This window comes from Hyla sarda, unplaced genomic scaffold (genome assembly GCF_029499605.1).
Source record: "Hyla sarda isolate aHylSar1 unplaced genomic scaffold, aHylSar1.hap1 scaffold_1749, whole genome shotgun sequence".
Taxonomy (NCBI): domain Eukaryota; kingdom Metazoa; phylum Chordata; class Amphibia; order Anura; family Hylidae; genus Hyla; species Hyla sarda.
This window is the reverse complement of record NW_026608392.1, coordinates 48,006-71,799: the sequence shown is the minus strand read 5'-3', so window position 1 is coordinate 71,799 and position 23,794 is coordinate 48,006. Positions and strand designations below refer to the sequence as shown.

The 23,794-nt window shown below is 45.1% G+C and overlaps 7 non-coding genes and 3 pseudogenes across 7 annotated transcripts; all 10 read right to left on the bottom strand.

The window, feature by feature from the left end:
• Positions 1-75: 75 nt before the first annotated feature.
• On the bottom strand, positions 76-266 carry LOC130313025 (U2 spliceosomal RNA). Its single transcript, XR_008861057.1, has one exon. It is a non-coding gene; the product is annotated as a U2 spliceosomal RNA (small nuclear RNA).
• Positions 267-2,359: 2,093 nt separating this feature from the next.
• On the bottom strand, positions 2,360-2,550 carry LOC130313024 (U2 spliceosomal RNA). Its single transcript, XR_008861056.1, has one exon. It is a non-coding gene; the product is annotated as a U2 spliceosomal RNA (small nuclear RNA).
• A 2,097-nt stretch (positions 2,551-4,647) lies between these two features.
• Positions 4,648-4,838, bottom strand: LOC130313023 (U2 spliceosomal RNA). Its single transcript, XR_008861055.1, has one exon. It is a non-coding gene; the product is annotated as a U2 spliceosomal RNA (small nuclear RNA).
• Positions 4,839-6,930: 2,092 nt separating this feature from the next.
• LOC130313021 (U2 spliceosomal RNA) lies at positions 6,931-7,121 on the bottom strand. Its single transcript, XR_008861053.1, has one exon. It is a non-coding gene; the product is annotated as a U2 spliceosomal RNA (small nuclear RNA).
• A 2,097-nt stretch (positions 7,122-9,218) lies between these two features.
• LOC130313031 (U2 spliceosomal RNA) lies at positions 9,219-9,416 on the bottom strand. The gene has a single exon (XR_008861061.1). It is a non-coding gene; the product is annotated as a U2 spliceosomal RNA (small nuclear RNA).
• Positions 9,417-16,611: 7,195 nt separating this feature from the next.
• LOC130313030 (U2 spliceosomal RNA) lies at positions 16,612-16,799 on the bottom strand. The gene has a single exon (XR_008861060.1). It is a non-coding gene; the product is annotated as a U2 spliceosomal RNA (small nuclear RNA).
• Positions 16,800-17,492: 693 nt separating this feature from the next.
• LOC130313033 (U2 spliceosomal RNA) lies at positions 17,493-17,652 on the bottom strand (annotated as a pseudogene).
• A 2,088-nt stretch (positions 17,653-19,740) lies between these two features.
• LOC130313026 (U2 spliceosomal RNA) lies at positions 19,741-19,931 on the bottom strand. The gene has a single exon (XR_008861058.1). It is a non-coding gene; the product is annotated as a U2 spliceosomal RNA (small nuclear RNA).
• Positions 19,932-22,028: 2,097 nt separating this feature from the next.
• On the bottom strand, positions 22,029-22,207 carry LOC130313029 (U2 spliceosomal RNA; annotated as a pseudogene).
• Positions 22,208-22,902: 695 nt separating this feature from the next.
• Positions 22,903-23,062, bottom strand: LOC130313035 (U2 spliceosomal RNA; annotated as a pseudogene).
• Positions 23,063-23,794: the final 732 nt, after the last annotated feature.

Sequence of the window (23,794 nt, the reverse complement as noted above, 5' to 3'; positions counted from 1 at the left end):
ACAGGGCTGGCTAGCTGGCTAGCCAGCAAGCAGGTAGCAATGAAAGTAGGAATCTTTCTTTTTAACCCTGTAAGGGGGTGGTGCACTGTACCCGAAGATACTGCCATATCGGGTCAATGCATAGGGCGACGGAAGCAAGCTTCGAAATCGGCCCCCGTTCTCAAAAATCCATTTAATATATGGTCCCCAGATAGGGGACGTATCAGATATTAAACTGATAAGAACAGATACTACACTTGATCTTAGCCAAAAGGCCGAGAAGCGATAACCGTGAAAGGGGCGGGCCCAACAAGGTCCCCTTCATGGGCACTATCACTGCTTGCTGTCAGGGAGGCTGCCAGACAATTTTCCATGCACACTCTGGGCTGGGGGGCAGTCAACCACCAGTACACACAGCAGAACCTAAACCCATACCATTATTGCTAAGCAGCAAGACAGGGGCCCATTGCACTCCCACGGGGCCTTTTTAAATGCAATCCATAACCCGGATTTGCCAGGAACCCTTCTTACTCCTCCTACTTGCATGTGACACTGGGCTTAGGATCTGCATAGGAAACACACACACAAGCACACACCTACCTTTGTTGCCTGCAGATGCCTCCTTGGCTGTCCCCAAACGGTATCAAACCAACACCCACGGGAAGCTGTAAGCATAGAGGACATGCCTGCACCCCATTGGACTTACCTGTGTGGGTTAAATCCGGGTTATTTGACAACCTATGGCGGTGATGGTTCTGCTCAGGCAGAGCAGTGCTGATGCTCCTCATAAAGCTGTCGCTGCTGAGAAGGTTCTAGGTGACATCACAAATCCCTTTGGTTACATACACAACAAAGCTGGGTTGTTGTTGTTTACACTCTGCAAGGCCTGTGGAAGTGAGTGACATCATAGCACTGTAGTTCTGAGGGTTCAAGATGGATGCAACAATCTCCTGTTGCTTCTATGAAGGCCGTAATAGACGACATCACCAAACAGCTCCATAGTCACATACACAGCAAAGGAGAGATGTTGTTTACACCTAGTGATGTCAGTGGTATTGAGTGACATCACAGCACAGTGCTAAGGCTCCTGGGCCTGGACACAGCAGCGGCTGCAATATCTCAACGGAGAATACGTTTATATCTATGTGTGTGTGTGCGCATATATATATATATATATATATATATATATATATATATATATTTCTCCGCCGAAATCACTTTTAAACCCATTTCCACCTTTTTTTCCCTTCTCTTCCTCTTACTTTTTTTTCACGTTTTTTTACGTTTTTCTCCTTTTCGCCTCTTTTCTGGGCGTATTATTCTTCTTTTTCTTCTTTTTTTTCGTCTAATGCATACCCCATCAGTGCAGCAATGCTTATTCAATACCGCCAGCAGATGGAGACACTGGGGGATAATTTTCTAAGGATTTATACTGATTTTTCCTGTCTGAATTTGTCGCACAGAAAGTTGCAGGCCAAATATGTGTGACATTTCTGCGACTTTAGCTTCTAGAGCATTTTTACAACATTATACATAGGTGCTGAATACATAAAAAGCGACTGTTCAGCGACAGACAAGTCGCATCGGCTGAAAGTAGGCCAGAATGTCAGTCCATGTTGGAGCAGGTTTAGATACAGTCTAAAGCATAGATCTCAAAGTCTGTGCACAGAATTTAGCAAGGGCCTCGCACCTTCTGATGCATCAGGTAGGTGCACAATAGCATAGCCTAACCCTCTGTACTTTGGTCTATATTGATGCGGGACATAGACAGCCAGCTGATGACCAATCCATTAGTGCAATGGATGGCTGGAAGCATTTGTCTTTGCCTTTGCAATACCACAGAAGCAATGCATGGTCAATGTACAGCAATGACACACCTGTGTGAACAGCCAGGAGACCCCCCCCCCCCCCCCCCCCATGTTATGTTACATAGTTACATAGTTAGTACGGTCGAAAAAAGACATATGTCCATCACGTTCAACCAGGGAATTAAGGGGTAGGGGTGTGGCGCGATATTGGGGAAGGGATGAGATTTTATATTTCTTCATAAGCATTAATCTTATTTTGTCAATTAGGAACATTCAGCACCCACCCGCTATCAAGGCAGCTGCCTATCATGTCATGCCCTACCTGCACAGGTGTGCTGGCTACTCAAATGATCCAATTAAGGAGGCCATTTAGTCAGCAGCAGCAGAAGTCCTGTGCCTGGACGCTCCAACAGGGGCCAGACACAAGCAGAAGCAGAAGCAGCAGAAGCAGCAGCAGCACCACCTTTTGTTTTTTGGCTGCAGCAGCAGCAAGGCCCACAGGGCTGGCTAGCTGGCTAGCCAGCAAGCAGGTAGCAATGAAAGTAGGAATCTTTCTTTTTAACCCTGTAAGGGGGTGGTGCACTGTACCCGAAGATACTGCCATATCGGGTCAATGCATAGGGCGACGGAAGCAAGCTTCGAAATCGGCCCCCGTTCTCAAAAATCCATTTAATATATGGTCCCCAGATAGGGGACGTATCAGATATTAAACTGATAAGAACAGATACTACACTTGATCTTAGCCAAAAGGCCGAGAAGCGATAACCGTGAAAGGGGCGGGCCCAACAAGGTCCCCTTCATGGGCACTATCACTGCTTGCTGTCAGGGAGGCTGCCAGACAATTTTCCATGCACACTCTGGGCTGGGGGGCAGTCAACCACCAGTACACACAGCAGAACCTAAACCCATACCATTATTGCTAAGCAGCAAGACAGGGGCCCATTGCACTCCCACGGGGCCTTTTTAAATGCAATCCATAACCCGGATTTGCCAGGAACCCTTCTTACTCCTCCTACTTGCATGTGACACTGGGCTTAGGATCTGCATAGGAAACACACACACAAGCACACACCTACCTTTGTTGCCTGCAGATGCCTCCTTGGCTGTCCCCAAACGGTATCAAACCAACACCCACGGGAAGCTGTAAGCATAGAGGACATGCCTGCACCCCATTGGACTTACCTGTGTGGGTTAAATCCGGGTTATTTGACAACCTATGGCGGTGATGGTTCTGCTCAGGCAGAGCAGTGCTGATGCTCCTCATAAAGCTGTCGCTGCTGTGAAGGTTCTAGGTGACATCACAAATCCCTTTGGTTACATACACAACAAAGCTGGGTTGTTGTTGTTTACACTCTGCAAGGCCTGTGGAAGTGAGTGACATCATAGCACTGTAGTTCTGAGGGTTCAAGATGGATGCAACAATCTCCTGTTGCTTCTATGAAGGCCGTAATAGACGACATCACCAAACAGCTCCATAGTCACATACACAGCAAAGGAGAGATGTTGTTTACACCTAGTGATGTCAGTGGTATTGAGTGACATCACAGCACAGTGCTAAGGCTCCTGGGCCTGGACACAGCAGCGGCTGCAATATCTCAACGGAGAATACGTTTATATCTATGTGTGTGTGTGCGCATATATATATATATATATATATATATATATATATATATATATATATATTTCTCCGCCGAAATCACTTTTAAACCCATTTCCACCTTTTTTTCCCTTCTCTTCCTCTTACTTTTTTTTCACGTTTTTTTACGTTTTTCTCCTTTTCGCCTCTTTTCTGGGCGTATTATTCTTCTTTTTCTTCTTTTTTTTCGTCTAATGCATACCCCATCAGTGCAGCAATGCTTATTCAATACCGCCAGCAGATGGAGACACTGGGGGATAATTTTCTAAGGATTTATACTGATTTTTCCTGTCTGAATTTGTCGCACAGAAAGTTGCAGGCCAAATATGTGTGACATTTCTGCGACTTTAGCTTCTAGAGCATTTTTACAACATTATACATAGGTGCTGAATACATAAAAAGCGACTGTTCAGCGACAGACAAGTCGCATCGGCTGAAAGTAGGCCAGAATGTCAGTCCATGTTGGAGCAGGTTTAGATACAGTCTAAAGCATAGATCTCAAAGTCTGTGCACAGAATTTAGCAAGGGCCTCGCACCTTCTGATGCATCAGGTAGGTGCACAATAGCATAGCCTAACCCTCTGTACTTTGGTCTATATTGATGCGGGACATAGACAGCCAGCTGATGACCAATCCATTAGTGCAATGGATGGCTGGAAGCATTTGTCTTTGCCTTTGCAATACCACAGAAGCAATGCATGGTCAATGTACAGCAATGACACACCTGTGTGAACAGCCAGGAGACCCCCCCCCCCCCCCCCCATGTTATGTTACATAGTTACATAGTTAGTACGGTCGAAAAAAGACATATGTCCATCACGTTCAACCAGGGAATTAAGGGGTAGGGGTGTGGCGCGATATTGGGGAAGGGATGAGATTTTATATTTCTTCATAAGCATTAATCTTATTTTGTCAATTAGGAACATTCAGCACCCACCCGCTATCAAGGCAGCTGCCTATCATGTCATGCCCTACCTGCACAGGTGTGCTGGCTACTCAAATGATCCAATTAAGGAGGCCATTTAGTCAGCAGCAGCAGAAGTCCTGTGCCTGGACGCTCCAACAGGGGCCAGACACAAGCAGAAGCAGAAGCAGCAGAAGCAGCAGCAGCACCACCTTTTGTTTTTTGGCTGCAGCAGCAGCAAGGCCCACAGGGCTGGCTAGCTGGCTAGCCAGCAAGCAGGTAGCAATGAAAGTAGGAATCTTTCTTTTTAACCCTGTAAGGGGGTGGTGCACTGTACCCGAAGATACTGCCATATCGGGTCAATGCATAGGGCGACGGAAGCAAGCTTCGAAATCGGCCCCCGTTCTCAAAAATCCATTTAATATATGGTCCCCAGATAGGGGACGTATCAGATATTAAACTGATAAGAACAGATACTACACTTGATCTTAGCCAAAAGGCCGAGAAGCGATAACCGTGAAAGGGGCGGGCCCAACAAGGTCCCCTTCATGGGCACTATCACTGCTTGCTGTCAGGGAGGCTGCCAGACAATTTTCCATGCACACTCTGGGCTGGGGGGCAGTCAACCACCAGTACACACAGCAGAACCTAAACCCATACCATTATTGCTAAGCAGCAAGACAGGGGCCCATTGCACTCCCACGGGGCCTTTTTAAATGCAATCCATAACCCGGATTTGCCAGGAACCCTTCTTACTCCTCCTACTTGCATGTGACACTGGGCTTAGGATCTGCATAGGAAACACACACACAAGCACACACCTACCTTTGTTGCCTGCAGATGCCTCCTTGGCTGTCCCCAAACGGTATCAAACCAACACCCACGGGAAGCTGTAAGCATAGAGGACATGCCTGCACCCCATTGGACTTACCTGTGTGGGTTAAATCCGGGTTATTTGACAACCTATGGCGGTGATGGTTCTGCTCAGGCAGAGCAGTGCTGATGCTCCTCATAAAGCTGTCGCTGCTGTGAAGGTTCTAGGTGACATCACAAATCCCTTTGGTTACATACACAACAAAGCTGGGTTGTTGTTGTTTACACTCTGCAAGGCCTGTGGAAGTGAGTGACATCATAGCACTGTAGTTCTGAGGGTTCAAGATGGATGCAACAATCTCCTGTTGCTTCTATGAAGGCCGTAATAGACGACATCACCAAACAGCTCCATAGTCACATACACAGCAAAGGAGAGATGTTGTTTACACCTAGTGATGTCAGTGGTATTGAGTGACATCACAGCACAGTGCTAAGGCTCCTGGGCCTGGACACAGCAGCGGCTGCAATATCTCAACGGAGAATACGTTTATATCTATGTGTGTGTGTGCGCATATATATATATATATATATATATATATATATATATATATATTTCTCCGCCGAAATCACTTTTAAACCCATTTCCACCTTTTTTTCCCTTCTCTTCCTCTTACTTTTTTTTCACGTTTTTTTACGTTTTTCTCCTTTTCGCCTCTTTTCTGGGCGTATTATTCTTCTTTTTCTTCTTTTTTTTCGTCTAATGCATACCCCATCAGTGCAGCAATGCTTATTCAATACCGCCAGCAGATGGAGACACTGGGGGATAATTTTCTAAGGATTTATACTGATTTTTCCTGTCTGAATTTGTCGCACAGAAAGTTGCAGGCCAAATATGTGTGACATTCCTGCGACTTTAGCTTCTAGAGCATTTTTACAACATTATACATAGGTGCTGAATACATAAAAAGCGACTGTTCAGCGACAGACAAGTCGCATCGGCTGAAAGTAGGCCAGAATGTCAGTCCATGTTGGAGCAGGTTTAGATACAGTCTAAAGCATAGATCTCAAAGTCTGTGCACAGAATTTAGCAAGGGCCTCGCACCTTCTGATGCATCAGGTAGGTGCACAATAGCATAGCCTAACCCTCTGTACTTTGGTCTATATTGATGCGGGACATAGACAGCCAGCTGATGACCAATCCATTAGTGCAATGGATGGCTGGAAGCATTTGTCTTTGCCTTTGCAATACCACAGAAGCAATGCATGGTCAATGTACAGCAATGACACACCTGTGTGAACAGCCAGGAGACCCCCCCCCCCCCCCCCCCATGTTATGTTACATAGTTACATAGTTAGTACGGTCGAAAAAAGACATATGTCCATCACGTTCAACCAGGGAATTAAGGGGTAGGGGTGTGGCGCGATATTGGGGAAGGGATGAGATTTTATATTTCTTCATAAGCATTAATCTTATTTTGTCAATTAGGAACATTCAGCACCCACCCGCTATCAAGGCAGCTGCCTATCATGTCATGCCCTACCTGCACAGGTGTGCTGGCTACTCAAATGATCCAATTAAGGAGGCCATTTAGTCAGCAGCAGCAGAAGTCCTGTGCCTGGACGCTCCAACAGGGGCCAGACACAAGCAGAAGCAGAAGCAGCAGAAGCAGCAGCAGCACCACCTTTTGTTTTTTGGCTGCAGCAGCAGCAAGGCCCACAGGGCTGGCTAGCTGGCTAGCCAGCAAGCAGGTAGCAATGAAAGTAGGAATCTTTCTTTTTAACCCTGTAAGGGGGTGGTGCACTGTACCCGAAGATACTGCCATATCGGGTCAATGCATAGGGCGACGGAAGCAAGCTTCGAAATCGGCCCCCGTTCTCAAAAATCCATTTAATATATGGTCCCCAGATAGGGGACGTATCAGATATTAAACTGATAAGAACAGATACTACACTTGATCTTAGCCAAAAGGCCGAGAAGCGATAACCGTGAAAGGGGCGGGCCCAACAAGGTCCCCTTCATGGGCACTATCACTGCTTGCTGTCAGGGAGGCTGCCAGACAATTTTCCATGCACACTCTGGGCTGGGGGGCAGTCAACCACCAGTACACACAGCAGAACCTAAACCCATACCATTATTGCTAAGCAGCAAGACAGGGGCCCATTGCACTCCCACGGGGCCTTTTTAAATGCAATCCATAACCCGGATTTGCCAGGAACCCTTCTTACTCCTCCTACTTGCATGTGACACTGGGCTTAGGATCTGCATAGGAAACACACACACAAGCACACACCTACCTTTGTTGCCTGCAGATGCCTCCTTGGCTGTCCCCAAACGGTATCAAACCAACACCCACGGGAAGCTGTAAGCATAGAGGACATGCCTGCACCCCATTGGACTTACCTGTGTGGGTTAAATCCGGGTTATTTGACAACCTATGGCGGTGATGGTTCTGCTCAGGCAGAGCAGTGCTGATGCTCCTCATAAAGCTGTCGCTGCTGTGAAGGTTCTAGGTGACATCACAAATCCCTTTGGTTACATACACAACAAAGCTGGGTTGTTGTTGTTTACACTCTGCAAGGCCTGTGGAAGTGAGTGACATCATAGCACTGTAGTTCTGAGGGTTCAAGATGGATGCAACAATCTCCTGTTGCTTCTATGAAGGCCGTAATAGACGACATCACCAAACAGCTCCATAGTCACATACACAGCAAAGGAGAGATGTTGTTTACACCTAGTGATGTCAGTGGTATTGAGTGACATCACAGCACAGTGCTAAGGCTCCTGGGCCTGGACACAGCAGCGGCTGCAATATCTCAACGGAGAATACGTTTATATCTATGTGTGTGTGTGCGCATATATATATATATATATATATATATATATATATATATATATATATATTTCTCCGCCGAAATCACTTTTAAACCCATTTCCACCTTTTTTTCCCTTCTCTTCCTCTTACTTTTTTTTCACGTTTTTTTACGTTTTTCTCCTTTTCGCCTCTTTTCTGGGCGTATTATTCTTCTTTTTCTTCTTTTTTTTCGTCTAATGCATACCCCATCAGTGCAGCAATGCTTATTCAATACCGCCAGCAGATGGAGACACTGGGGGATAATTTTCTAAGGATTTATACTGATTTTTCCTGTCTGAATTTGTCGCACAGAAAGTTGCAGGCCAAATATGTGTGACATTTCTGCGACTTTAGCTTCTAGAGCATTTTTACAACATTATACATAGGTGCTGAATACATAAAAAGCGACTGTTCAGCGACAGACAAGTCGCATCGGCTGAAAGTAGGCCAGAATGTCAGTCCATGTTGGAGCAGGTTTAGATACAGTCTAAAGCATAGATCTCAAAGTCTGTGCACAGAATTTAGCAAGGGCCTCGCACCTTCTGATGCATCAGGTAGGTGCACAATAGCATAGCCTAACCCTCTGTACTTTGGTCTATATTGATGCGGGACATAGACAGCCAGCTGATGACCAATCCATTAGTGCAATGGATGGCTGGAAGCATTTGTCTTTGCCTTTGCAATACCACAGAAGCAATGCATGGTCAATGTACAGCAATGACACACCTGTGTGAACAGCCAGGAGACCCCCCCCCCCCCCCCCCATGTTATGTTACATAGTTACATAGTTAGTACGGTCGAAAAAAGACATATGTCCATCACGTTCAACCAGGGAATTAAGGGGTAGGGGTGTGGCGCGATATTGGGGAAGGGATGAGATTTTATATTTCTTCATAAGCATTAATCTTATTTTGTCAATTAGGAACATTCAGCACCCACCCGCTATCAAGGCAGCTGCCTATCATGTCATGCCCTACCTGCACAGGTGTGCTGGCTACTCAAATGATCCAATTAAGGAGGCCATTTAGTCAGCAGCAGCAGAAGTCCTGTGCCTGGACGCTCCAACAGGGGCCAGACACAAGCAGAAGCAGAAGCAGCAGAAGCAGCAGCAGCACCACCTTTTGTTTTTTGGCTGCAGCAGCAGCAAGGCCCACAGGGCTGGCTAGCTGGCTAGCCAGCAAGCAGGTAGCAATGAAAGTAGGAATCTTTCTTTTTAACCCTGTAAGGGGGTGGTGCACTGTACCCGAAGATACTGCCATATCGGGTCAATGCATAGGGCGACGGAAGCAAGCTTCGAAATCGGCCCCCGTTCTCAAAAATCCATTTAATATATGGTCCCCAGATAGGGGACGTATCAGATATTAAACTGATAAGAACAGATTTTTTTTTTTTTTTTTTTTTTTTTTTTCCTCAGTTACAGACTATTGTTTGAACGATCATCAGGTCTCCTACCAGGACTCGTCACTTAAAACAATGTCTGAAAAAACATCATGCGGAAAGACAAAAAAAAGGGAACCGAGGGTCAAGAACTTAAAACCAAAAGGTAAAAGCTGAAGGAAAACAAAAACATTTAAAAAACAAAACATAAACTGGTCAGACTTACAGTTTCCACCATTGGGTATATTTCCAGATCTTTTCAGCATTGTCTTCTCCCATTCTCTTCTTATCTAATAAATATGCAATAAAAAGTCTTCCGAGCAACAACCTCCTACATTCACTTGGAGAAATGGAAACATTTTTAAAAACAAGCAAATTCCTGGAGTCCCATAAAACTTCTTTAAAAACAGAAAAAATTATCCAAGTAACACGTGCATCATTCTTCATGTTAAAGTCCTGACCGATAAAAATTTTCTCAAAAGTAAAATCATTAAAACCCATAAGTGCAATAAAAAATCTTGTTAAAAGCCTAAAAACTTCCTTGGCATAAAAACAGTCCCACCACAAATGTACAATATCTTCTTTACCTCCACAACCCTCTCTTGGACACTGTTCACTCACTCTTATTCCTCTTCCTCTTAAAAACACTCGAGTTGGGAGGCAACCATGGTAAGACATCCATACCACATCTTTTTGTCTATTTGATAAACCAAAGGAATTAAAAAGGCTCCAAATATTAACTGACTGTGCAATATTACAGAATGGTACTTCATTAAATTTTTCACTCTTTCTCAACTCATATTCTATTTTCTTCTTTTCAGGTTTCCCCAAGGAGCTCAAATTAAACTGATCATTGAAAGACCGAAGAACCACATAAAAGGTAGGTATAATCAGCGCCATTGGTTTCCTCAGATCCCTCTCACACCAGCCCCACTTAGAAAACAACCATCCTGCTAAATATTTACACATATCAGCTGTTTTACTATTGCACTGGATCGTCTTGAAAATTAAAAGAAAATAGTGTAACTTTAAAAACAAATCAATATTTGGAAAGTCATATCCACCATTCTTTACAGTACTCATTACCTTCTCTCTTTTCATTTTTTCCATTTTGGATCCCCAAAAGAAAACAAAAAGTCTTCTTGTTGTCTTCCTCATCCAAAGCTTACCAGGTGGAAAAACCATCGCAGTATATAAAAGTAAAGGTAAAATCACAGTCTTAATAACAAGTACTTTCCCTTTAAGGGATAAACTCCTCAATTTCCAAAAATTCAATTTCTTTTCAATTTTACTGTCCAGCTTGTTGTAAGTCTCTCTCCCTTTAAGATTCTTTTCAAAAATGACCCCTAAAACTTCCACATTCTCCTTTATCTCTACTCCATCCACCAACACATCTTCGCATTTCCCAAAATTCACCAAATGACATTTGCCCCAGTTTACACACATTCCGGCCACACAGCAAAAAATTTGAATATGCAAATTCACTCTATTCAAATCTGCTTTTGAAGTACATGTAAACACAACATCATCCATGTAGCTTAAAACCTTAAGATCACTCCCACCACTGCCAGGTATAAAAACTCCTTTAACACATTTGTCTTTCTGAACATTCTTTAACAAGGCCTCTATTACACAGATGAAAAGGATTGGGGAGAGTGGGCAACCCTGCCGAACCCCTGATAAAATCTTAAAAGCAGGACCAACATGGCCATTCATTAAAACTTGTCCAGTAACACCATTATATAACCCTTTAATAACATGTAATAACTTCATTGGGATCCCCATATGTTTTAGGGCCGTAAACATAAATTTGTGTGCGACTTTATCATAGGCCTTCTCGAAATCCACTGACTCGACAAAAAGAGGCACCTTATTAAAATTACAATAATAAATAATATCCCTTAAAATCAATAAATTATCAGTAATTCTTCTCCCGGGTACAGCACATACTTGGTAATTATCTACCATATGGCCAATAATATTCCTAAGCCTGTTTGCAACAATTTTAGCAATAATTTTATAGTCACTGTTTAACAATGAAATTGGTCTCCAATTTTTTATATCACGTTCGTCACCTTTCTTATGTATTAGTGTGATAATTCCCTTCTTCATTGAATCAGCTAAAATCCCAAACTTAAAAACATATTGCACAACCCGAGTAAAAACATCTTTTAAAAGAGGCCAAAATACAACATAAAACTCAGCTGGAAGGCCGTCACTACCAGGGGTTTTACCTTTTGCCATTCCATTCAGCGCCATTCTAATTTCATTTTCACTAACATCTTCCACCAAAAAAACTTTCTCCTCATCTGGAATTTGATCCTCTAAAATGTTACAGTAGTCTTCCATTTCATTAATAGCAGCTTTACTTTCATTACTAAAAAGTGTTTCATAAAATTTACAAACCTCCTCCTCCATCTCCCTACCAACCACCTCACCACTTGAGGTTAAAACTGACTTAAAGACCCCCTTTGGCTTAAAACACTTTTTAAAAAAATATCGACTACATTGTTCATTCTCCTCCAAATGTTGCACCTTAGCCCTGTAAACAATATTCCTTCCTCTTTCCTTCAACCTTGTCTTCATCTCTTCCTTAATTTCACAAATTTCAGCATCCACCTCTAGACCAGCGTTCTTAAACTTAAAGAGAGTCTCCAACTGTGAAACTAAAGTCTCATCTCTCCGCCTCTTCTCCTGTGCTCTCTTAATGCAAACAGACTTAAAATAACCAGCAAAGTTCACTTTAGCCCAATCCCACCAGTCTAAAATATTTTTAAAACAGTCTTGTTTAGCAGCACAGGATAAAAATATATTTTTAAAACCTGCCATTACCTCCTCTTCTTCAAGTAAACTCACATTCAACTTCCAGAGTCCCCTACCAAAGGCAATGGACTCTGAGATGCTTATTTCAGCAGATAAAATTTTATGATCTGAGAAAATCGACATCATCTGATTACACCGGGCCACCTTCATCCCTTCAGACACAAAAATATAATCTATTCGGGATTTACAGTGACCACTATCCGATACATATGTATATCTATCATCAGTGTCAATCATCAGTCCAGCATCTATATAGTGTAAGTCTTGTACTAATTGATTTAAAGCATTAGAGGTAATGTCAGTTCGGACTTCAGCAGCACTCTCACGGTCATTAACAGTACGGATACAGTTAAAATCACCAGCCACTATAGTACTTTCCCGACCAGGGATAAAAAACTTCAAGGACTCTAAAAAAACCAACCGCTCTTTCTTCTCTGCTGGGGCATATACGTTAAAAACTCTAATCCTCTGGTCTAAAAACTCAAAGTTTAAAACCATGCAACGGCCTGGTATTAAAATCTGGCAATTTAAAACTTTGATATTGTTATTTTTGATTAAAAAACCAACTCCTTCATTTTTGTTATCCGTACTAGTTGACCAAAAAGATTGTCCCATCCTCCACTCATCAGCATAAGGTGCTGATTTAATTGCACACTCCTGTAAACATATTATATCAGCTCTCACATTCTCCAACACCTCAAAAATAGCAGCTCTTCTTACTTCTGATCCAATACTCCTGACATTAAGGGTTGTTAAGATAAGAGTCATAATAACTAAAATGAATAAAATCAAAACTTTAATATCCATCATAGTTAAAAATTACTGCTCTGACTCTCAACTTTCCTTAAAACATTTTCATAACAATCAGGCGACCCTGGATCAGAGTCCCTGTCCATTTCAACTCCTCTTCCAACCACTGGGTCCTCTTGATCCCCAGTCCAACTTCCTTTTTTACTTCTTTTACTTTCCACCCCCACCTCATCCTCCTCATCACTGCTGACAAATCTCTGAGCAGGTGTAAGGGACTTCTCAGATGACTGCACATTTTCTTGGAATTCCATTCCCTCCTCCTCCCCCACAACAGGGTCTGGACATTCCACATCACCACTCATGCTTCCACAAGGAAACACATCTCCATACACAGTTTCAATCTTCTTGACCTCCACCCCCTTTGCACATGTTACTTCACTTGTGGAGACCACTTTCTTATACTCCTGTTCAACCACCACACTTGTCTCCACAAAAGCCTCTTTAATCACATCCACCTGAGCAACAACATTTTTAACAATCGTACCACCTGCGCTCCTCCCGACTTCACATTCCCCCTCCACATTAGATTTTTCACCTCCATCCACACCTCCATCCACACCTCCATCCACACCTGTGGCTTCTGAAAAAGACCTCCTTCCCATTCCCTGTTCATTGCTCTGTCCACCTTTACTTCCAGCCGCATCAGCATAACTCCTTCTCTTGTACCATAAGTGACATCCTCTTGCCAAATGGGAATTACTCCCACAAATATCACAAGTCTTTTCCTCAACGCAAAAACTTGTTTCATGCCCAGTCTTGCCACAGTTCCTACAAACAACACCCTTCACAGGACATGCGTCCTGCACGTGGCCATATGCTTGACATTTGCGGCAAAACTGAAGCTGCCCCTCATAAAAACAAAAACCACGCTCTCCTCCAATGGAAAAAACTTGAGGAATACTCTTAATTCCCTCCTCCATAGACTCATCCTTCTTGAACTTCACAACATATTTCCTTTTACAGTTAAAAAAACCATGTCTGTTCTTTAGTTTTCCAAAAAACTTCACTTCTTCACAATAACGATAAAGAAAATTTGTTACCATTGAGTCTGTAACTTTGGGATTGTACATATGTACGATGACCACTTTCTCTGTACTCAGAAACAAAGGCTCTACTTTAACTTTCCTCATAATATCCGGCTCATTCTTTCTCTTCATTCCTTCCAGGTCCTTGTAGACCCTCTGACAAATCTCGGAATTAACAAATGTAACATCATAAATACCCTGTCTAGGGAAATCTTGCATTGCAAATACATCTGTTACCTTTAGGTACTGGAGCCTGCGTAGAATCTCCAGCACAATCTGGTCCAGGCCAACCGTTCCCCGATGTTCCGTTGGGACGAAAATCCTGACCGTGTCTTCCATTCCGCGAATCCTCTCTCCTCCACTCATTTTTGCAGGTGATGAAACCCACTATCGCAACTCCGAAATAACCCAGGGCCCCCCGCAAAGAGGGCCCCGATCACCACCCCCTTCAACTCCTAACCCGCCCGGTAAACCGCACGGGATCGAAGCCAAAAGGCCGAGAAGCGGTAACCGTGAAAGGGGCGGGCCCAACAAGGTCCCCTTCATGGGCACTATCACTGCTTGCTGTCAGGGAGGCTGCCAGACAATTTTCCATGCACACTCTGGGCTGGGGGGCAGTCAACCACCAGTACACACAGCAGAACCTAAACCCATACCATTATTGCTAAGCAGCAAGACAGGGGCCCATTGCACTCCCACGGGGCCTTTTTAAATGCAATCCATAACCCGGATTTGCCAGGAACCCTTCTTACTCCTCCTACTTGCATGTGACACTGGGCTTAGGATCTGCATAGGAAACACACACACAAGCACACACCTACCTTTGTTGCCTGCAGATGCCTCCTTGGCTGTCCCCAAACGGTATCAAACCAACACCCACGGGAAGCTGTAAGCATAGAGGACATGCCTGCACCCCATTGGACTTACCTGTGTGGGTTAAATCCGGGTTATTTGACAACCTATGGCGGTGATGGTTCTGCTCAGGCAGAGCAGTGCTGATGCTCCTCATAAAGCTGTCGCTGCTGTGAAGGTTCTAGGTGACATCACAAATCCCTTTGGTTACATACACAACAAAGCTGGGTTGTTGTTGTTTACACTCTGCAAGGCCTGTGGAAGTGAGTGACATCATAGCACTGTAGTTCTGAGGGTTCAAGATGGATGCAACAATCTCCTGTTGCTTCTATGAAGGCCGTAATAGACGACATCACCAAACAGCTCCATAGTCACATACACAGCAAAGGAGAGATGTTGTTTACACCTAGTGATGTCAGTGGTATTGAGTGACATCACAGCACAGTGCTAAGGCTCCTGGGCCTGGACACAGCAGCGGCTGCAATATCTCAACGGAGAATACGTTTATATCTATGTGTGTGTGTGTGCGCATATATATATATATATATATATATATATATATATATTTCTCCGCCGAAATCACTTTTAAACCCATTTCCACCTTTTTTTCCCTTCTCTTCCTCTTACTTTTTTTTCACGTTTTTTTACGTTTTTCTCCTTTTCGCCTCTTTTCTGGGCGTATTATTCTTCTTTTTCTTCTTTTTTTTCGTCTAATGCATACCCCATCAGTGCAGCAATGCTTATTCAATACCGCCAGCAGATGGAGACACTGGGGGATAATTTTCTAAGGATTTATACTGATTTTTCCTGTCTGAATTTGTCGCACAGAAAGTTGCAGGCCAAATATGTGTGACATTTCTGCGACTTTAGCTTCTAGAGCATTTTTACAACATTATACATAGGTGCTGAATACATAAAAAGCGACTGTTCAGCGACAGACAAGTCGCATCGGCTGAAAGTAGGCCAGAATGTCAGTCCATGTTGGAGCAGGTTTAGATACAGTCTAAAGCATAGATCTCAAAGTCTGTGCACAGAATTTAGCAAGGGCCTCGCACCTTCTGATGCATCAGGTAGGTGCACAATAGCATAGCCTAACCCTCTGTACTTTGGTCTATATTGATGCGGGACATAGACAGCCAGCTGATGACCAATCCATTAGTGCAATGGATGGCTGGAAGCATTTGTCTTTGCCTTTGCAATACCACAGAAGCAATGCATGGTCAATGTACAGCAATGACACACCTGTGTGAACAGCCAGGAGACCCCCCCCATGTTATGTTACATAGTTACATAGTTAGTACGGTCGAAAAAAGACATATGTCCATCACGTTCAACCAGGGAATTAAGGGGTAGGGGTGTGGCGCGATATTGGGGAAGGGATGAGATTTTATATTTCTTCATAAGCATTAATCTTATTTTGTCAATTAGGAACATTCAGCACCCACCCGCTATCAAGGCAGCTGCCTATCATGTCATGCCCTACCTGCACAGGTGTGCTGGCTACTCAAATGATCCAATTAAGGAGGCCATTTAGTCAGCAGCAGCAGAAGTCCTGTGCCTGGACGCTCCAACAGGGGCCAGACACAAGCAGAAGCAGAAGCAGCAGAAGCAGCAGCAGCACCACCTTTTGTTTTTTGGCTGCAGCAGCAGCAAGGCCCACAGGGCTGGCTAGCTGGCTAGCCAGCAAGCAGGTAGCAATGAAAGTAGGAATCTTTCTTTTTAACCCTGTAAGGGGGTGGTGCACTGTACCCGAAGATACTGCCATATCGGGTCAATGCATAGGGCGACGGAAGCAAGCTTCGAAATCGGCCCCCGTTCTCAAAAATCCATTTAATATATGGTCCCCAGATAGGGGACGTATCAGATATTAAACTGATAAGAACAGATTTTTTTTTTTTTTTTTTTTTTATCTAAAGCCGAGGAACGTGCTTTCGATTCACCCAAAGTGCAAGAAAAAGTGCAAACGTGTTACACTAAAAAAACGTGCACAAAGGATGCGGTCTATCGCAAGCCCTTCTCCGATAGGAGAGAGGCCCCCCAACAAACCTTACCCTTCGCCTCCGGACCAAAAGGTACCTGCGAGGTTCCAGGTTCGATGTCCCTTTTCGCCGAAGCTACTAGGGGACCACAAATGCTCCCGGCATCCCCCTTGGCGTTAGCCAAGGTATCTGCCCGCAGAGCCGATTACGGTAGGTACCCTGCCAAAGCAGGAGTACCCGGGGTGTTTGCAGGGAGGTGCGGAACCTAATGGCCACACACACCTCCCCTAGACCGCCAGGAGGGACACCCAGAAGGGCTACCGCATCCTGACAAATCCTGTGAACACACAACACGCAAAAAGTGACACAGTGAGACAAAAAAGAAATAAATAAGTGAATGTGTGCAGATATACTGCCCGGACATCCGGCCGGATCTATAAAAATTTCTCTGATCCTAGCCAGAAGGCCGGGAATCAAGAGGTGAGTGCCACAAGGTGAAGAGATTATGGTGCCCGTGCTTCAACCCAGTGAGTCTATTCTCCCAGTGAGTTTCGGCACCTCAGGGTCACCACTCCCCGAGGCACAAAAGTACCTCGGCTCTAGACCCTCTCAGCCTCATGGCGAGACCCGGAGGGAACAGGTCACATCGGGGCAGCCGTCGAGCTGATTCCTCAGAACCAGCCCCGGAAAGCCCTGGTACACCTGCATCCTCCATGCAGCACCCATCCCCACCAGCATGAAAACTGATAAGAACAGATACTACACTTGATCTTAGCCAAAAGGCCGAGAAGCGATAACCGTGAAAGGGGCGGGCCCAACAAGGTCCCCTTCATGGGCACTATCACTGCTTGCTGTCAGGGAGGCTGCCAGACAATTTTCCATGCACACTCTGGGCTGGGGGGCAGTCAACCACCAGTACACACAGCAGAACCTAAACCCATACCATTATTGCTAAGCAGCAAGACAGGGGCCCATTGCACTCCCACGGGGCCTTTTTAAATGCAATCCATAACCCGGATTTGCCAGGAACCCTTCTTACTCCTCCTACTTGCATGTGACACTGGGCTTAGGATCTGCATAGGAAACACACACACAAGCACACACCTACCTTTGTTGCCTGCAGATGCCTCCTTGGCTGTCCCCAAACGGTATCAAACCAACACCCACGGGAAGCTGTAAGCATAGAGGACATGCCTGCACCCCATTGGACTTACCTGTGTGGGTTAAATCCGGGTTATTTGACAACCTATGGCGGTGATGGTTCTGCTCAGGCAGAGCAGTGCTGATGCTCCTCATAAAGCTGTCGCTGCTGTGAAGGTTCTAGGTGACATCACAAATCCCTTTGGTTACATACACAACAAAGCTGGGTTGTTGTTGTTTACACTCTGCAAGGCCTGTGGAAGTGAGTGACATCATAGCACTGTAGTTCTGAGGGTTCAAGATGGATGCAACAATCTCCTGTTGCTTCTATGAAGGCCGTAATAGACGACATCACCAAACAGCTCCATAGTCACATACACAGCAAAGGAGAGATGTTGTTTACACCTAGTGATGTCAGTGGTATTGAGTGACATCACAGCACAGTGCTAAGGCTCCTGGGCCTGGACACAGCAGCGGCTGCAATATCTCAACGGAGAATACGTTTATATCTATGTGTGTGTGTGCGCATATATATATATATATATATATATATATATATATATATATATTTCTCCGCCGAAATCACTTTTAAACCCATTTCCACCTTTTTTTCCCTTCTCTTCCTCTTACTTTTTTTTCACGTTTTTTTACGTTTTTCTCCTTTTCGCCTCTTTTCTGGGCGTATTATTCTTCTTTTTCTTCTTTTTTTTCGTCTAATGCATACCCCATCAGTGCAGCAATGCTTATTCAATACCGCCAGCAGATGGAGACACTGGGGGATAATTTTCTAAGGATTTATACTGATTTTTCCTGTCTGAATTTGTCGCACAGAAAGTTGCAGGCCAAATATGTGTGACATTTCTGCGACTTTAGCTTCTAGAGCATTTTTACAACATTATACATAGGTGCTGAATACATAAAAAGCGACTGTTCAGCGACAGACAAGTCGCATCGGCTGAAAGTAGGCCAGAATGTCAGTCCATGTTGGAGCAGGTTTAGATACAGTCTAAAGCATAGATCTCAAAGTCTGTGCACAGAATTTAGCAAGGGCCTCGCACCTTCTGATGCATCAGGTAGGTGCACAATAGCATAGCCTAACCCTCTGTACTTTGGTCTATATTGATGCGGGACATAGACAGCCAGCTGATGACCAATCCATTAGTGCAATGGATGGCTGGAAGCATTTGTCTTTGCCTTTGCAATACCACAGAAGCAATGCATGGTCAATGTACAGCAATGACACACCTGTGTGAACAGCCAGGAGACCCCCCCCCCCCCCCATGTTATGTTACATAGTTACATAGTTAGTAGGGTCGAAAAAAGACATATGTCCATCACGTTCAACCAGGGAATTAAGGGGTAGGGGTGTGGCGCGATATTGGGGAAGGGATGAGATTTTATATTTCTTCATAAGCATTAATCTTATTTTGTCAATTAGGAACATTCAGCACCCACCCGCTATCAAGGCAGCTGCCTATCATGTCATGCCCTACCTGCACAGGTGTGCTGGCTACTCAAATGATCCAATTAAGGAGGCCATTTAGTCAGCAGCAGCAGAAGTCCTGTGCCTGGACGCTCCAACAGGGGCCAGACACAAGCAGAAGCAGAAGCAGCAGAAGCAGCAGCAGCACCACCTTTTGTTTTTTGGCTGCAGCAGCAGCAAGGCCCACAGGGCTGGCTAGCTGGCTAGCCAGCAAGCAGGTAGCAATGAAAGTAGGAATCTTTCTTTTTAACCCTGTAAGGGGGTGGTGCACTGTACCCGAAGATACTGCCATATCGGGTCAATGCATAGGGCGACGGAAGCAAGCTTCGAAATCGGCCCACGTTCTCAAAAATCCATTTAATATATGGTCCCCAGATAGGGGACGTATCAGATATTAAACTGATAAGAACAGATACTACACTTGATCTTAGCCAAAAGGCCGAGAAGCGATAACCGTGAAAGGGGCGGGCCCAACAAGGTCCCCTTCATGGGCACTATCACTGCTTGCTGTCAGGGAGGCTGCCAGACAATTTTCCATGCACACTCTGGGCTGGGGGGCAGTCAACCACCAGTACACACAGCAGAACCTAAACCCATACCATTATTGCTAAGCAGCAAGACAGGGGCCCATTGCACTCCCACGGGGCCTTTTTAAATGCAATCCATAACCCGGATTTGCCAGGAACCCTTCTTACTCCTCCTACTTGCATGTGACACTGGGCTTAGGATCTGCATAGGAAACACACACACAAGCACACACCTACCTTTGTTGCCTGCAGATGCCTCCTTGGCTGTCCCCAAACGGTATCAAACCAACACCCACGGGAAGCTGTAAGCATAGAGGACATGCCTGCACCCCATTGGACTTACCTGTGTGGGTTAAATCCGGGTTATTTGACAACCTATGGCGGTGATGGTTCTGCTCAGGCAGAGCAGTGCTGATGCTCCTCATAAAGCTGTCGCTGCTGTGAAGGTTCTAGGTGACATCACAAATCCCTTTGGTTACATACACAACAAAGCTGGGTTGTTGTTGTTTACACTCTGCAAGGCCTGTGGAAGTGAGTGACATCATAGCACTGTAGTTCTGAGGGTTCAAGATGGATGCAACAATCTCCTGTTGCTTCTATGAAGGCCGTAATAGACGACATCACCAAACAGCTCCATAGTCACATACACAGCAAAGGAGAGATGTTGTTTACACCTAGTGATGTCAGTGGTATTGAGTGACATCACAGCACAGTGCTAAGGCTCCTGGGCCTGGACACAGCAGCGGCTGCAATATCTCAACGGAGAATACGTTTATATCTATGTGTGTGTGTGCGCATATATATATATATATATATATATATATATATATATATATATATATATATATATATATTTCTCCGCCGAAATCACTTTTAAACCCATTTCCACCTTTTTTTCCCTTCTCTTCCTCTTACTTTTTTTTCACGTTTTTTTACGTTTTTCTCCTTTTCGCCTCTTTTCTGGGCGTATTATTCTTCTTTTTCTTCTTTTTTTTCGTCTAATGCATACCCCATCAGTGCAGCAATGCTTATTCAATACCGCCAGCAGATGGAGACACTGGGGGATAATTTTCTAAGGATTTATACTGATTTTTCCTGTCTGAATTTGTCGCACAGAAAGTTGCAGGCCAAATATGTGTGACATTTCTGCGACTTTAGCTTCTAGAGCATTTTTACAACATTATACATAGGTGCTGAATACATAAAAAGCGACTGTTCAGCGACAGACAAGTCGCATCGGCTGAAAGTAGGCCAGAATGTCAGTCCATGTTGGAGCAGGTTTAGATACAGTCTAAAGCATAGATCTCAAAGTCTGTGCACAGAATTTAGCAAGGGCCTCGCACCTTCTGATGCATCAGGTAGGTGCACAATAGCATAGCCTAACCCTCTGTACTTTGGTCTATATTGATGCGGGACATAGACAGCCAGCTGATGACCAATCCATTAGTGCAATGGATGGCTGGAAGCATTTGTCTTTGCCTTTGCAATACCACAGAAGCAATGCATGGTCAATGTACAGCAATGACACACCTGTGTGAACAGCCAGGAGACCCCCCCCCCCCCCATGTTATGTTACATAGTTACATAGTTAGTACGGTCGAAAAAAGACATATGTCCATCACGTTCAACCAGGGAATTAAGGGGTAGGGGTGTGGCGCGATATTGGGGAAGGGATGAGATTTTATATTTCTTCATAAGCATTAATCTTATTTTGTCAATTAGGAACATTCAGCACCCACCCGCTATCAAGGCAGCTGCCTATCATGTCATGCCCTACCTGCACAGGTGTGCTGGCTACTCAAATGATCCAATTAAGGAGGCCATTTAGTCAGCAGCAGCAGAAGTCCTGTGCCTGGACGCTCCAACAGGGGCCAGACACAAGCAGAAGCAGCAGAAGCAGCAGCAGCACCACCTTTTGTTTTTTGGCTGCAGCAGCAGCAAGGCCCACAGGGCTGGCTAGCTGGCTAGCCAGCAAGCAGGTAGCAATGAAAGTAGGAATCTTTCTTTTTAACCCTGTAAGGGGGTGGTGCACTGTACCCGAAGATACTGCCATATCGGGTCAATGCATAGGGCGACGGAAGCAAGCTTCGAAATCGGCCCCCGTTCTCAAAAATCCATTTAATATATGGTCCCCAGATAGGGGACGTATCAGATATTAAACTGATAAGAACAGATTTTTTTTTTTTTATCTAAAGCCGAGGAACGTGCTTTCGATTCACCCAAAGTGCAAGAAAAAGTGCAAACGTGTTACACTAAAAAAAAACGTGCACAAAGGATGCGGTCTATCGCAAGCCCTTCTCCGATAGGAGAGAGGCCCCCCAACAAACCTTACCCTTCGCCTCCGGACCAAAAGGTACCTGCGAGGTTCCAGGTTCGATGTCCCTTTTCGCCGAAGCTACTAGGGGACCACAAATGCTCCCGGCATCCCCCTTGGCGTTAGCCAAGGTATCTGCCCGCAGAGCCAATTACGGTAGGTACCCTGCCAAAGCAGGAGTACCCGGGGTGTTTGCAGGGAGGTGCGGAACCTAATGGCCACACACACCTCCCCTAGACCGCCAGGAGGGACACCCAGAAGGGCTACCGCATCCTGACAAATCCTGTGAACACACAACACGCAAAAAGTGACACAGTGAGACAAAAAAAGAAATAAATAAGTGAATGTGTGCAGATATACTGCCCGGACATCCGGCCGGATCTATAAAAATTTCTCTGATCCTAGCCAGAAGGCCGGGAATCAAGAGGTGAGTGCCACAAGGTGAAGAGATTATGGTGCCCGTGCTTCAACTCAGTGAGCCTATTCTCCCAGTGAGTTTCGGCACCTCGGGGTCACCACTCCCCGAGGCACAAAGTACCTCGGCTCTAGACCCTCTCAGCCTCATGGCGAGACCCGGAGGGAACAGGTCACATCGGGGCAGCCGTCGAGCTGATTCCTCAGAACCAGCCCCGGAAAGCCCTGGTACACCTGCATCCTCCATGCAGCACCCATCCCCACCAGCATGAAAACTGATAAGAACAGATACTACACTTGATCTTAGCCAAAAGGCCGAGAAGCGATAACCGTGAAAGGGGCGGGCCAAACAAGGTCCCCTTCATGGGCACTATCACTGCTTGCTGTCAGGGAGGCTGCCAGACAATTTTCCATGCACACTCTGGGCTGGGGGGCAGTCAACCACCAGTACACACAGCAGAACCTAAACCCATACCATTATTGCTAATCATCAAGAGAGGGGCCCATTGCACTCCCACGGGGCCTTTTTAAATGCAATCCATAACCCGGATTTGCCAGGAACCCTTCTTACTCCTCCTACTTGCATGTGACACTGGGCTTAGGATCTGCATAGGAAACACACACACAAGCACACACCTACCTTTGTTGCCTGCAGATGCCTCCTTGGCTGTCCCCAAACGGTATCAAACCAACACCCACGGGAAGCTGTAAGCATAGAGGACATGCCTGCACCCCATTGGACTTACCTGTGTGGGTTAAATCCGGGTTATTTGACAACCTATGGCGGTGATGGTTCTGCTCAGGCAGAGCAGTGCTGATGCTCCTCATAAAGCTGTCGCTGCTGTGAAGGTTCTAGGTGACATCACAAATCCCTTTGGTTACATACACAACAAAGCTGGGTTGTTGTTGTTTACACTCTGCAAGGCCTGTGGAAGTGAGTGACATCATAGCACTGTAGTTCTGAGGGTTCAAGATGGATGCAACAATCTCCTGTTGCTTCTATGAAGGCCGTAATAGACGACATCACCAAACAGCTCCATAGTCACATACACAGCAAAG